Source organism: Sparus aurata, chromosome 7, assembly GCF_900880675.1.
Source record: "Sparus aurata chromosome 7, fSpaAur1.1, whole genome shotgun sequence".
Classification (NCBI taxonomy): Eukaryota; Metazoa; Chordata; class Actinopteri; order Spariformes; family Sparidae; genus Sparus; species Sparus aurata.
The window spans coordinates 3,114,103-3,126,601 of NC_044193.1; the positions used below are offsets into that span (position 1 = coordinate 3,114,103).

Genomic DNA, 12,499 nt, shown 5'->3' on the forward strand with positions numbered 1-12,499 from the left:
TGTTTTATCATGAAGGTCCTGCTCAGGGTTAAAACGTGTCCTCAAATCACAAGTCGACAGCCCGGAAAACAAGATCTGAATGAACCCAGATGTAGCTGAACAAGAATGTGTGCCGCACGTAGCCGCTATTTTAATCACTCGGGTCAATCGTTTGCTCTTTTAGTCCACAAAATGTCAAAAATGGTGACGAAAGCACATTATGATTTCAAGGTGACATCTTCAAACTGCGATCAACAGTCCAAAATCCAAAAATATCCAACTCAAAACGACGCAAATCAGGGCTGCAGCTAACGTATGTTCATTACTGATTCATTTGTTTGTTATTTTTTGGAACAATTTATCTATAAAATGCCAGAAAATGTTAAAAAGCACAATCATCATAGTCTACATCAAAAATGTAAGATTAGAAGAAGGTTGTCAGAAACATAAAACAGAAGATTTAAGGAGCTGAAACTGGGTTTTGTCTTGTATTTGTGCTTGATATGTAAAATTAATTAATTTGAAGGCATTGTTGAGTCTGTGTTCTGTACTCAGAACCACCGAGGAGACAGAGTCCATGTTTCTGTGTTTCTAGAACTCAGCTCTCCGGCTTCTCAAACGTTTATAACACTGAATGTCTTCCTACTTCCTATACTGTAGTTTGTGTTTCCGTGAGTCCATCATTTCATGTTTCCAGGCCGTCATTACTTTATTTATTCTTCCTGTTTCTGCCCGAGACAGAAGCAGGACGGGAGGAACCTCCAGCCGTCTGTACGAGGAGATGGAGGTGGAGGGAAGGAGGCGGACAGATGAAACACGAGGAGATGGACGGTCAGCAGGAGATAAAGACAGGACAGGTGGATGGAGTGTGTGTGTCTGTGTGTGTGTGTGTGTGTGTGTGTGTGTGGTCAGGGAGTTCAAAGCAGCAGGAAGTTCAGAACCAGAGAGTCTGAGGGTCTGACGATGACCTTTGACCTGCGACAGATCAACAGGTTGGAGTGGACATCATGCATGACGACGCAGGGAGACACACACACACACACACACACACACACACACACACACACACACACACACACACACACACACAATCATCAAAGCAGGTATTTTGCAGAGTTGTGTCTGCTGGGGAATAATTAATCAAACCAAACAGAACAATCGCTGCAGCAGCACTCAGACAAGAAGAGAGAACATTATGACAAATACACAAATATTAACACACACACACACACACACACACACACGCACGCACACACACACACACACACACACACACACACACACACACACGACACAAAAACCAAACCACTGAAGGGCAGCATAAAGAGTCGGACATGCCCTCTTATAATCACTTCCTCTGTTTTGATAATCACACACACACACACACACACACACACACACACACACAGACACACACACACACACACACACACACACACACACACACACACACACAGAACATTTGACATTTCTATGAAAGATGGAGTATGAATGGTTTCTTTTTCTGTCGTTGCCCAGCTGGAGTCCTTCTCTACTTCCCTCTCTCCTTCCTGTCCTCCTCCTCCTCCTCCTCCTCCTCCTCCTCATTTTCTTCCTCCTATATTCACTCGCTCCATCCTTGTTGTTTTAACCTCTCCAGTAATTCCTACAGTCTCACCTCCACCCACTTCCTCTCTCTACTTTCTCTTTCTCTTCTCCTTTGTTAAGATTTCTCTCCATCCGTCACTCGGGACATTTTTGTCTTTTCATTCTTGGTTGCAGGAGGATGAAAGTTGTGCTGATCACAGTACCAGGACTGAATAATCACATATATATATTTATCAGATATCACAATAAGCGACATCTAACAAAAGAACAGTGGGTAAAAAAGGTTCAAAGTATTTTTCAAGTGTCAGATTTCTCGTCCTCTCTCTTGGAGCTGTTCCAAGCAAAACAATGACAAAAAAACCCCTTTGAATAACTTCTGCATTTAATCTTAATTTGTCATGAAACCAAGCTGAACCTTGAAGTGAGGGTGTGTTATCCTGCCAGCATCAACACGCTCTCGTATCTGCTACAACAACATACAGAAGCAGGCAGCGAAAAATAAAAGAGACCTCTGAAATATATCAGCCAGCTATTTCCGACTACCAGCCCCCCCAGTTCCACTCCTCCCTGCCTCCATTCATCCGTCATCCCTCCTTTTTATTTCTGTTTCGATGTGACATCAACTTTATCCCCCTTTGCCTCTTTCTCTCTCCTCACTCAAAGCTGAATCACTCCTATTAAGGTCAGATTTGTCTCCCTCCCTCCCTCTGTTTCTCTCTCCCCCTCTTTGCTCATTTTCCTGCCCAGTACACATAATGAATGACTGAAAAATGTGCACTGTGTTGTCAGCGCTTGTGTATTTGTGCGAGCGGACACAGTTTCAGAGGCGACGTTTCACCCTGAAAGAGAACGGGAACGGAGAAACGGGAGGCTGATGAGTAGATGGTGACAGAAGTACGAGTCATTAAAAGCCGAGGGGAGAGATGAATGACTGCAACTGTTGACCCCTCCAAAAGTGACGGCCAGAGAGCCGAAGAGGACAAAAGGGTTTGAATTAAGAAACAGAAAGAGGGACGCTAATAGAAGATGTGATTAAAACATGTGGTTGACTGAGTCAGAGAACAGAAAAAGAAAAGAGGACGACGGTCAACACGGAGATAAATCACTTTCTGGAAGACTTTAATGGCGATGACAACATTTAAAGCTGACAATGTCGCACATTCATGCTCGAACACTGACTGAATGAGAGAAGGAGCGACGAGATAAAGTCACTTAACGCAATATAACTTCATATTCTAACAGATTTCTGCACATGTGAGCTGGTTGTCAGTGCTGCCGATCCCTCTGTGGCACTTGAGATTAAACACAAGCTCATTCAAATATCCAACAAGTCCGGTGGGAAAGTGCAGAGAACGACATTAGTGACCGCTGAAGAAAGTAAATATTGACAGAACACGACTTCAGTGGGATGGTGACCTTTCGCTAACACGTTAGCAGTAACAACTTAAAGGGATATTCCGGTGTAAATTTAATCCATGGTCTAAATCACCGTGAAACTGTGTTAGACTCCCTCTGGAGAGATCAAGTTAGCAGACCGCTAATTTACGGAGTTTTATCAACCTCAGAAACGACTGCACGACAACAATACACTGCAGTAAATGGATCCAAATATAAACCGCCACCAAAAAGCCACAAATAATGCTCAGAACAGCACCAAACTTCAGCAACAGTACAAATAGGGTCTCAGCACATATTTTGAGGCATCAAACATTTGATATCATTGCCGTATTTGTTGGGATAGATGAACAAAACTCACCACCCGAGAAGCCTTCTTTGTTGTGGGGAGGCCCTGTAAGTCGATTACTGAGTGCTGCAGAGTCCCGCAGCTCAATGATGATCATTACTGCGGGACTCTACTGCACTCACGACTCTGTTGTCGTGCGGTCGTCTCTGAGGATGCTAAAACTACGTTAGCTAGCGGTCTTCAAACTTTATCGCTCGACAGGGAGTCTAACACAGTTTCACAGTGTGTTAGACCATGGATTAAATTTACACCGGAATATCCCTTTAACACGGTAAATAATCATTACTGTCGATCATGTTTTAGTCCCAAATAACCTGATGTGGCTGAAGACAATCAATTAAAGTTTGAGTTTGCTGGTTTGCTTACACAAAATCTAGAGCGGCATCAATCGATCAAACTGCTGATTAATCCTAGAGTGTCTTCTGCAAAAACCTTCTCAGCAAAATGAAGCTAGAACTAGAATATTTGTCAGCTGAGTTATTAGTTGTCGATTGATTGTTTCAGCTTCTTGTATCACTTCTTGTTTTGTACTCAATGGTAAAGCACGTCTTGTTAACTAACAGCCAAAATATATCCGTAAAAACATCCGTACATAGTAGGGCTGCACAAAAAATCTTTAAAAAATCGCGATCTCGATTCACACATACACGTGATCTTATTTCTACACATAGCGATTCTGGAGCATTTTATATCTCGAGCTTAATCACAAACAAATGCTCCTATTTTCCTCCCGGATATTTCGAAGTGCCCCCAAACGCAGCACTGCCGCTGCCTCCTCCCTCAACCTGTGGTAAAGCATCTTTACAACACGGGATTCAGCGGAGGAAGCCCGCCTGCAGTTGAGTGTTTGGAAGGAGTGAGTGAGAGACCGTTTTTAGACGGGACAGCAAACCGCCAATCTGCCCGTCTTTTGGGCAGCTAGGTCCACGGGTTTAGACAGAGGGTGGCAAATTGAGAGTCTGTTTAGGTCCGCCGATTTGCCGCCTCAGAGGGTACACTTATTTCTGCCTCGCCTGCTAGTTGAGCAACTGGACAGCCGCTGAGATCCGGGAGATGCTAGCTTCTCCTGGATCTCTAGCGGTTTCGTTGTGTTAGCTTGTTGTTGTAGCGCAAGCTAAAAACGGTCGCTACTTTCAAAGTAAAAGCCCCCCGCTAAGAACCCAGTTCTAAACTACAATGGGGTGCAATGTAAAGCTCTTATTTTGAAGACAAATTTGTTGTCAACTGTTCCCAGCCCAACTTCGGGCTTCATGTCACGTCACATGTTTACTCGATGAATAATACGCCTCCGTTTTAGAAAGCCGATCAAAGCAGCTATCACATATCACCTAGCCAAAGATACGGCCCCAATAAACACTGTACAACATGAGGGATTAAAGGATGCACTCTCATCTTGGAGACACATTTTTTTTTTTTTTCTTTTGTAAAAATCATTTCTCATCCAATGATAGAACTTGAACAAAACAAAAAAAAACATTGCTTTATGCCTCTGCCATACTACAATGTTTTTTTACTCATCAGTGCAATAAACATTTTGTGAAAAAATTGTGCCAGAGAATCGTGATCTCAATTCTAAGCAAAAAAATCATGATTCACATTTTTTCCAGAATCGTGCAGCCCTAGTACATAGTGTGAACAACATATTATGCATGTATAATATAGATATGGATAATAACCCATGCTAACATTTAGCATACCAGCTGTTTAATCCACGCTAACCCCTTTGGTATCTAATGTCTCGTGACAGCTGACTGTTCACCTGCTCCACCACAACGAGATTTAATTAAGTATTGATGAAAAACCAGTCGGCAGATTTAGTGGTGCAGCTGTTTCATCAGCGGCTAACAAGCAGCTAAAGACTCCAAACAAAAAGAGACAAACAAAGAAGACTTTAGGAGAAATGGTGACACAGAGGAATGCTTGATGAGATGTTTGATGTCCGTCATATCTATCTTTATCACCCTTTATTTCCATCATTACTGTGTCAGTCATCGGCTCGACAGAGGAGTCTTTGTGGCGGGACAGAGTCAGACAGTCAGAGAGAGAGAGGGAAGAGAGAAGAGAGAGAAGAGAAAAGAGAGAGAGAAGAGAAGAGAAAGATGGAGAGGGTGATTACGCTGCGAGGGTGTGAGGGAAATACAGTGAATGAGAGATCGTATCTTTAAAAAAAAGTCTCCCACACTTTCAAAGAGCTGTCTGCATGACTGGACGTTGTACAGCAGGCAACACACACACACACACACACACACACACACACACACACACACACACACACACACACACACACACTGAGGCAGGGTGTCACACCTCAAGAGTGTTAAATCAAAACAAAACACAACAACAGTGGAATTGTCTGCACGGAGCCAAAATCATGGACAACAACACAAACAGGAGAGAGATGTTTCCAGCTCGTCATGCAGCTCGTAAAAAAGCAGAAATTGGCAGAGAACACACTGATTATAATCGGCGACACACACACACACACACACACACACACACACACACACACACACACACAGATGATCTCACAGGACAGGACAGGATAGAAAATAAAGTTATGTCTGTCACGTTCATGTAATCCATGAAACTTTCTGGTCTCGATCCACTCAGAGTTCTGATTGGAGCTGCTGCTGGTTATCAGATGGTAAAGTCCATCTAATACCCATAAGGCTCAGCGCTATGAGGTCATTTCCTGGTGTTTTTGTACTGTATTGTTGTCTTTTGCTGCTTGACCATCGATAGCGTATCTATCATACTGGACTTCTGATTATTGGAGAGTTATATTGTTGGCATTTGCTCTTTATTCCTCACATGTTTAAGGTCCAAACCACCAAAACTGATAACTAACTAATAAAATTGATGCATTACTTCAAATCACATCATGCAAATACTTGACTTGTCTGTGTGTGAGGCAACAACTTTTCAACTTGTCTGCATTAATAAGCCAGAAAACAAAGAAAGAAGGACGTCCTTGTGAATCTGTGTTAGTGTAGTTGTCAGTTGTCAGCTTTATGCTCAGGGTACCAATTAAGATTGATTACTGATGAAAAGTTGCACCTGGCTGCTGAAGGCTGCATCATCAGAAGCACATTGTACAGGCGGATAAAGAACGTAAAAGACAGAGATGAAAAACAAGTTGAATACAAAATCTACATCAGAAGCTCAGTGACTAAGCTTACAGAAATGTAAGATTAAGTTCCACTTGACATCAAACTTCAGATATTAAATTAAACTTCCTTGAACGTGTCTCGTGTGAGTTCAGCTTCACTCCCGAATAAAAAATCACACCAGAAACTGTCTGTGTTTTCCTCCGCCCTGCGGCTCAGAGCCGGCTGGCACTTCCAAGGTAACTCTGGCGCTCAGACCACATCAATCGCAGGAAGCATTCGGTCGGGGAGCAGTTGGCACCGCGCTCGCTCTTACGCACGGCGAACAATGGAGCTACCGCAACACTGGATGTGAGTGTGTGTGTGTGTGTGTGTGTGTGTGTGTGTGTGTGAGTGTATGAGTATTTAATTGTGTTTGTCCTGTAGGGAAACCTGCCAACGCAACAGGAAATTAAGAGCGCGTGACGCCGAGAAACATCTGAATCTCTCCAGTAAGAAACCTACACTACACTCTACACTCACTGCAATTAAAATTGAAAGGATTTAATTCATAGTGCTTCTTTGACACATTTCTAAGAATTAAGTGGATAATATAAAACCTGTAACATGGTGTGCAGAACTGCAACGATTAGTCGATCGGCAGGAAATTAAATGCCAACTGTTTTGATCTCGATTGATAATTTCAGTCATATTCCATCTTCTGGTTTCAGCTTCTGTCATGTGATGAATTTCTGTTTTATATCTTTATGTTCTGGATTGTTATTGGGATGAAATAAACCATCTGATTTACTATTTTTCAATATTTCACAGTCTATTCACAAACTGTCTTGGTTTGGGGTTTTTGTTTCTTTGTTTCCTGTTTTATTTTGGTAGATTTATCCTAATCTGTCAAGATTTACATTCCACTTCCTGTCTTTGTGTTTTTCCTGCCATTTTTTTGGTTTCACCTGTCTTTTATTAGTCTCACCTCTTTTGTGTTTTTTTTTGTTTTTTTTAAATCTGTGTCGTTCCGTCTGTTTCCAGTCTCTTCCCTGGTCGTGTTTTATCTTTGTGTGTTTCCTGTGTTTGCTGCCGGTGGCCTCGTGGGATCCTGGTAAGTAGATGGTTTTAGTTTTGTGTTCTCTTCCTGCTTTTGTTGCTTAAATTTTACTGCCGGCATTTTCTTTTGTGAATTCTGCATTTATCTGTATGATCTTAAATGACTGAATAACCTGAATAAACAAACTGACCTTAAAGGACAACACGATTTCATACTGTTTTACTTTTACGTTTTGTTTTTTTTAACGTTTATATGTGGCGGACCCTGCCACCTTTTGTAGATTCACACAGTGTTCATGGACAGCTTGTTTATTCACTTATGGAAACAAGAAATACTTCTAAGTTTGTTTTATTAACTCATTAGTATCGCAAATATTAAAATCCTGAGTGGGAATTTCTTCCCTTTTACCGCTAAGCAACAAACTGAGAAAAATAATTGGAATCATTGGAAAATGAGTTAGTTGCTGCTGATATTTTAAATGTTTTAAAAGTTAAAAGCTTATATTCACTATAATTATCTGCATGTAACTGAAAAAAATGGGATAAACTGAAGAGGAAGTCGTCGAGGGAAGGAGGGGAAAGACACATAAATGCTAACGTTTTTGATCATATCATTCATGTTTTAGCAAATATTTTACTCTGATGAGGACAAACAAAAATTAAGTATCTAATGGCTCCATCTCAGTTATGATTGTGGAGCTCTCTGCTCCTTCATTTTGGTGGATTGTCCCTTTAAGTGTCTCTGTAAACGACTAAAAAAAACACCTGAAATCACTGGAGGTGCAGAAAGCTTAACGCAGCGCTGCAGGGCTGCAGTGTGATGACATGCACACGTTTATATTTTTACTGGAGGAGGAAGGATTATGGAAAAGAGAAGACCTCACCTGAAGACATATACACACACACACACACACACACACACACACACACACACACACACACACACATTCCCAACTGAAGCCTATATTGTGCTCTAATAATAGGCTGCAGAAACAGACAAACATCCCCTGTTCTGTTCCTCTGTCATCTCCTCCTTCCTCCTCTTCACCTCCGTTCTCTTCTCAATTTAAAAACCTCCTTCCTCTTTTCCACGCTCTAGCCCTCCTTCCTCCTCCTCCTCCTCCTCCTCCTCTTTTCCTGGGAATCTTGGATCTCTCCCTCCTTCCCGTCATGTAATCCCTTATTGTTTTTTTTTTCCATCTCCGCCCCTCTCCTCCCCTTCACCTGTCATTACAGACTCCTTCCACTGTCACACACCTGAGGAATGAAACACACACATCTGCAAACACACACACAACCCTTAGATCACGCAGCCAACTGTACAAGACAACGGTGGATTGTGCTGAACTGGGTATGACCTCATCTTCTTCCTACAGTTAATCAGGTGGCTGTCACTCCTCTTATATTTCTTTCCCGCCTCCTTCGCCTCCTGCCACAGTGTGCAGACAGACAAGGAGCCGGGCATGTACAGGTACAGATACAGATACAGATATGGAAATTAATGAGGGGAAAATGTTTCAACATGTTTTTAGTGCATTTCAAACATTTCAGGAGAGGAAGGTGCATTCGAAAATGTAAATTCAAAGAGCGATATTTACTTCCAGAAACAGAGAGCTTCATGTTCTTATCCTGAACTGATTTTACTCTTTTTCTGAGGACTTCTCACATGAGTGCTCTGAGACGTGAAAGGGAAGAAGTTGACGGTGGAAGTGACGTGGAGGAGATTAGGAAGCTGCGGTAATGGCGAAGAGGATAAAGGTGAAGAGGACTAAGAGCAGGAGATAGTGGACGAAGGAAAAGAGGAAGGTAGAGGAGACGTCCTTATCTTTAAACGACTGGGTGGTACAGATATAGAAAGACGGCAGGAGGAAGAAGAGGTGTGTGTCTGCAAGCAAACAATTTAAAAGTAGATTTTAGGACGTAAGTAGGAACAAAGACTGCAGAGACTCTCCTGCGTCAGATTCCAGTCAGATGTGTTTCATAAAGTGAGCGTTGGGTGGAGCAGCCGGTGCTTGGTACACCTGCTCTCTGATGAACTGATACTGACGGAGGCTGTACAGAATATTTACTGCCCTCTGAATTCCACACCATCAGAATTCAACATGCTTTCTTATTTATTTTCTCAATCTAAATGTCCACAGAGCTGCTTCATCTTCTGGGCGCGCACACACACACCTCTGAGAGAGCTGGTATCTGCTCAGTCATGTGTCGGCATCTGCTCATCCATATTTATGGGCCTGGCTGTATGCACGGGGACATTATCGTGCTGAGACAGGGAAGCTGTTACCAAATACTGCAAGCACACTTCATCTGTCCCCAATATCACCAAACCGCATGTTTAATCTGAGCAAGAGGCCAAGCCCAAACCATTAAACCCAGTTTATATCAGAGTGTAGACAGCGTGTTCACTTATTTCAGGTCAGAGTTCTACATGTGCACGACAACAACATTTTGGGAAAAGCGGTTTTGCCTTCTTGCTGAGAGTTTTAGGAAAAGACACCACTCTCATGTCTGTACGCTCAATAAGGAGGTTCCACTAGCAGCTGGTTAGCTTAGCTTAGCACAAAGACTATAAATAGGGGGTAACAGCTAGCCTAGCTCTGTTCAAAGGTAACGGTAGGCAGTGTTTTTGCTTTAAAGGTGCACTTTTATAACTTAGTATTGTATATCGATGAACAGGAGACATAATAAAGAAAACTTACGTATCCCAACAAGGTCCAAAAAGTTGTAAGAAATATACAGCTGGTTAGCTTAGCTTAGCACAAAGACTGTAAATGGGGGTAAACAGCTAGCCTAGCTCTGTTCATAGGTAACACAACTCTTCCCTACCAGCATCTCGGCTGTGGCTCAGTGGGTAGAGCGGGTCGTCTAGTGATGAGTAGGTCACCAGTTCGAATCCCAACTCCCCCTAGTTGCATGTCGAAGTGTCCTTGAGCAAGATACTGAACCCCAAATTGCTCCTGATGAGCAGTTGGCGCCTTGCATGGCAGCCTCCGTCATCAGTGTATGAATGTGTGTGTGAATGGGTGAATGTGGCATGTGTTGTACAGCGCTTTGAGCTGTCGTTAGACTGGAAAAGCGCTATAAAAATGCAGAACATTTATCTCTACAGCGCACTAATAAACACATTTTATACCTTGTTGTTTAATCCCGACAGAAACACACGTAAAGCAGAAAATGCAACATTCCTGGTTCTGTTTGCAGCGTTTGTGCTAAGCTAATTTACCTGTAGTTCATATTTATCAATCCAGACATGAGTGGTATGAATCTTATCATCGAACTCTGAGCAATAAAGCCATAGTTTAGTCTATAGATAAAGAGAGAGAGAGACAGGGAGAGGAGTTAGGGGTAATTTAACGAGCCTTCCCCTCTGCGGGTTGAGACAGGTTAACTGACATTCCAATCTCTCCCTCCTCTCTTTCTCTTTCATTCAGGCAGAGGTGGTGGTGGTGGGTGGGGGTTGGCAAGAGGTGTGTGTGTGTGTGTGTGTGTGTGTGTGTGTGTGGTGGGGTCTTCAACACACTCTCTTGAGGCCTGTCACCAACACACACACGCACACACACACTCGTAAAAACTCTGGCATTAGCCCACCTACATTCCTTCAAGACAAAATTGCAACCTGGTAACTAGAGACCCTCCCCCTCCTCTCTCTCTCTCTCCCCCTCTCCTCTCTCTCTCTCCCCCTCCTCTCTCTCTCTCTCTCCCCCTCCTCTCTCTCTCTCTCTCTCCCTTCTGAGTTTTTCTGCCACCCAGAAAATATTTTGACGCGATTGCAGAATCGTAAAACATTTTGTAACAACGACACACTTGCTTGCAGGAATGCAGCGTCGGATTAAATGTGTGTTTGCTCAACAGCTGGTTTTGTCTCATTCAGACACAAAACATTCAGATCAACTTGCACAAGACAAACAGATGACTAATATACACCTGGGGCTGAAACCTATTTTCATTATACAGTACTTTGACCTTTATTTTAATTCTTCCATTCATTGTTTTGTCTATAAAATGTCAGAAACCGTGAAGAATATCTGCATCCAGTCCCTGATTTATTCTGGAAGCTGGACCCAGTGAATGTAGTCAACATTCAAAAGCAGTGTTTGTGCTTAAAGGGGGCAATTTTATTTATATTAAGTAAGTATTGCAAATATATGAATCCTAACTTTAAGTCTGTACAAGAAGATCCAAAAAGTTTAGTTTGGGCGATACTGACATTAGAAACTGTAAAGTCTGAATGTTCTTTACCAGAATAAATACACGTAACAATACAGAACAGTCAGAACTGTTAGCATCCTTTACCTGTAAATATACTGTATATTATAAAGGCACAGTGGGAATAAAAGGATGTTTAGATGCAGGTTGTCTGCGTCGTTCAGCTCCTCTCAGAGCTGAATGATTGTGAGAACTCTGCTGAGCTCTGACGTTCTCATTTTGTTCTACCAAAACGTTTCATTCTTTCTTTTATTACCTCCACAAGGTAAACAGGATTATAAAAGGCTTTTAACAAGCTACGCACACACACACACCCACCCACACACACACACACACACACTCTCTGACAGTCACAGCTCCCTGCTTCTCTATTGAGACCTTCAAACCCAGATAGAGTGAGAGGAAAAAAGAGGGAGAGAGGGAGGGAATAAAGTGAAGAGCGAGGAGAAAAAGGGAGGACAGATAGACACAGTGAATGTCTCAGTGCCGATGAATGAGGAGGGCACTCGAGCAGGAGAGCAGCGGCACAAAAGAGGCGCATTCACACACATAAAAGGTTGTTCAAGAGCGACGTTCAAGAACACAAAAAGGTTAACTCGGAGCACAGAGCGGGGCTTTTTCTGTACTCACTGTGTCCCTGCGTATGTGCTACACATCTATATGTGAGTGTGTGTCAGTCTGATGGGTTTCACTACGACAACAAACTACAGCATCTCTACGTGTTCCGATGCTTCTTACGTTAGCTTCTTAACCACTAGAGTCAGATTTACTACGTTCATTATCAGGGAGGACGAAGCTGAACAGATCATCACCGTGAGGTCGTCCAGCAGGATGA

General features: G+C 42.6%; 1 protein-coding gene across 3 annotated transcripts in view; it reads right to left on the minus strand.

Annotated features, from left to right (window-relative positions):
* The window catches only part of lama5 (laminin, alpha 5), a 102,800-nt gene that overhangs the window by 74,619 nt on the left and 15,682 nt on the right, over positions 1 to 12,499 (minus strand). The window lies entirely within an intron of this gene.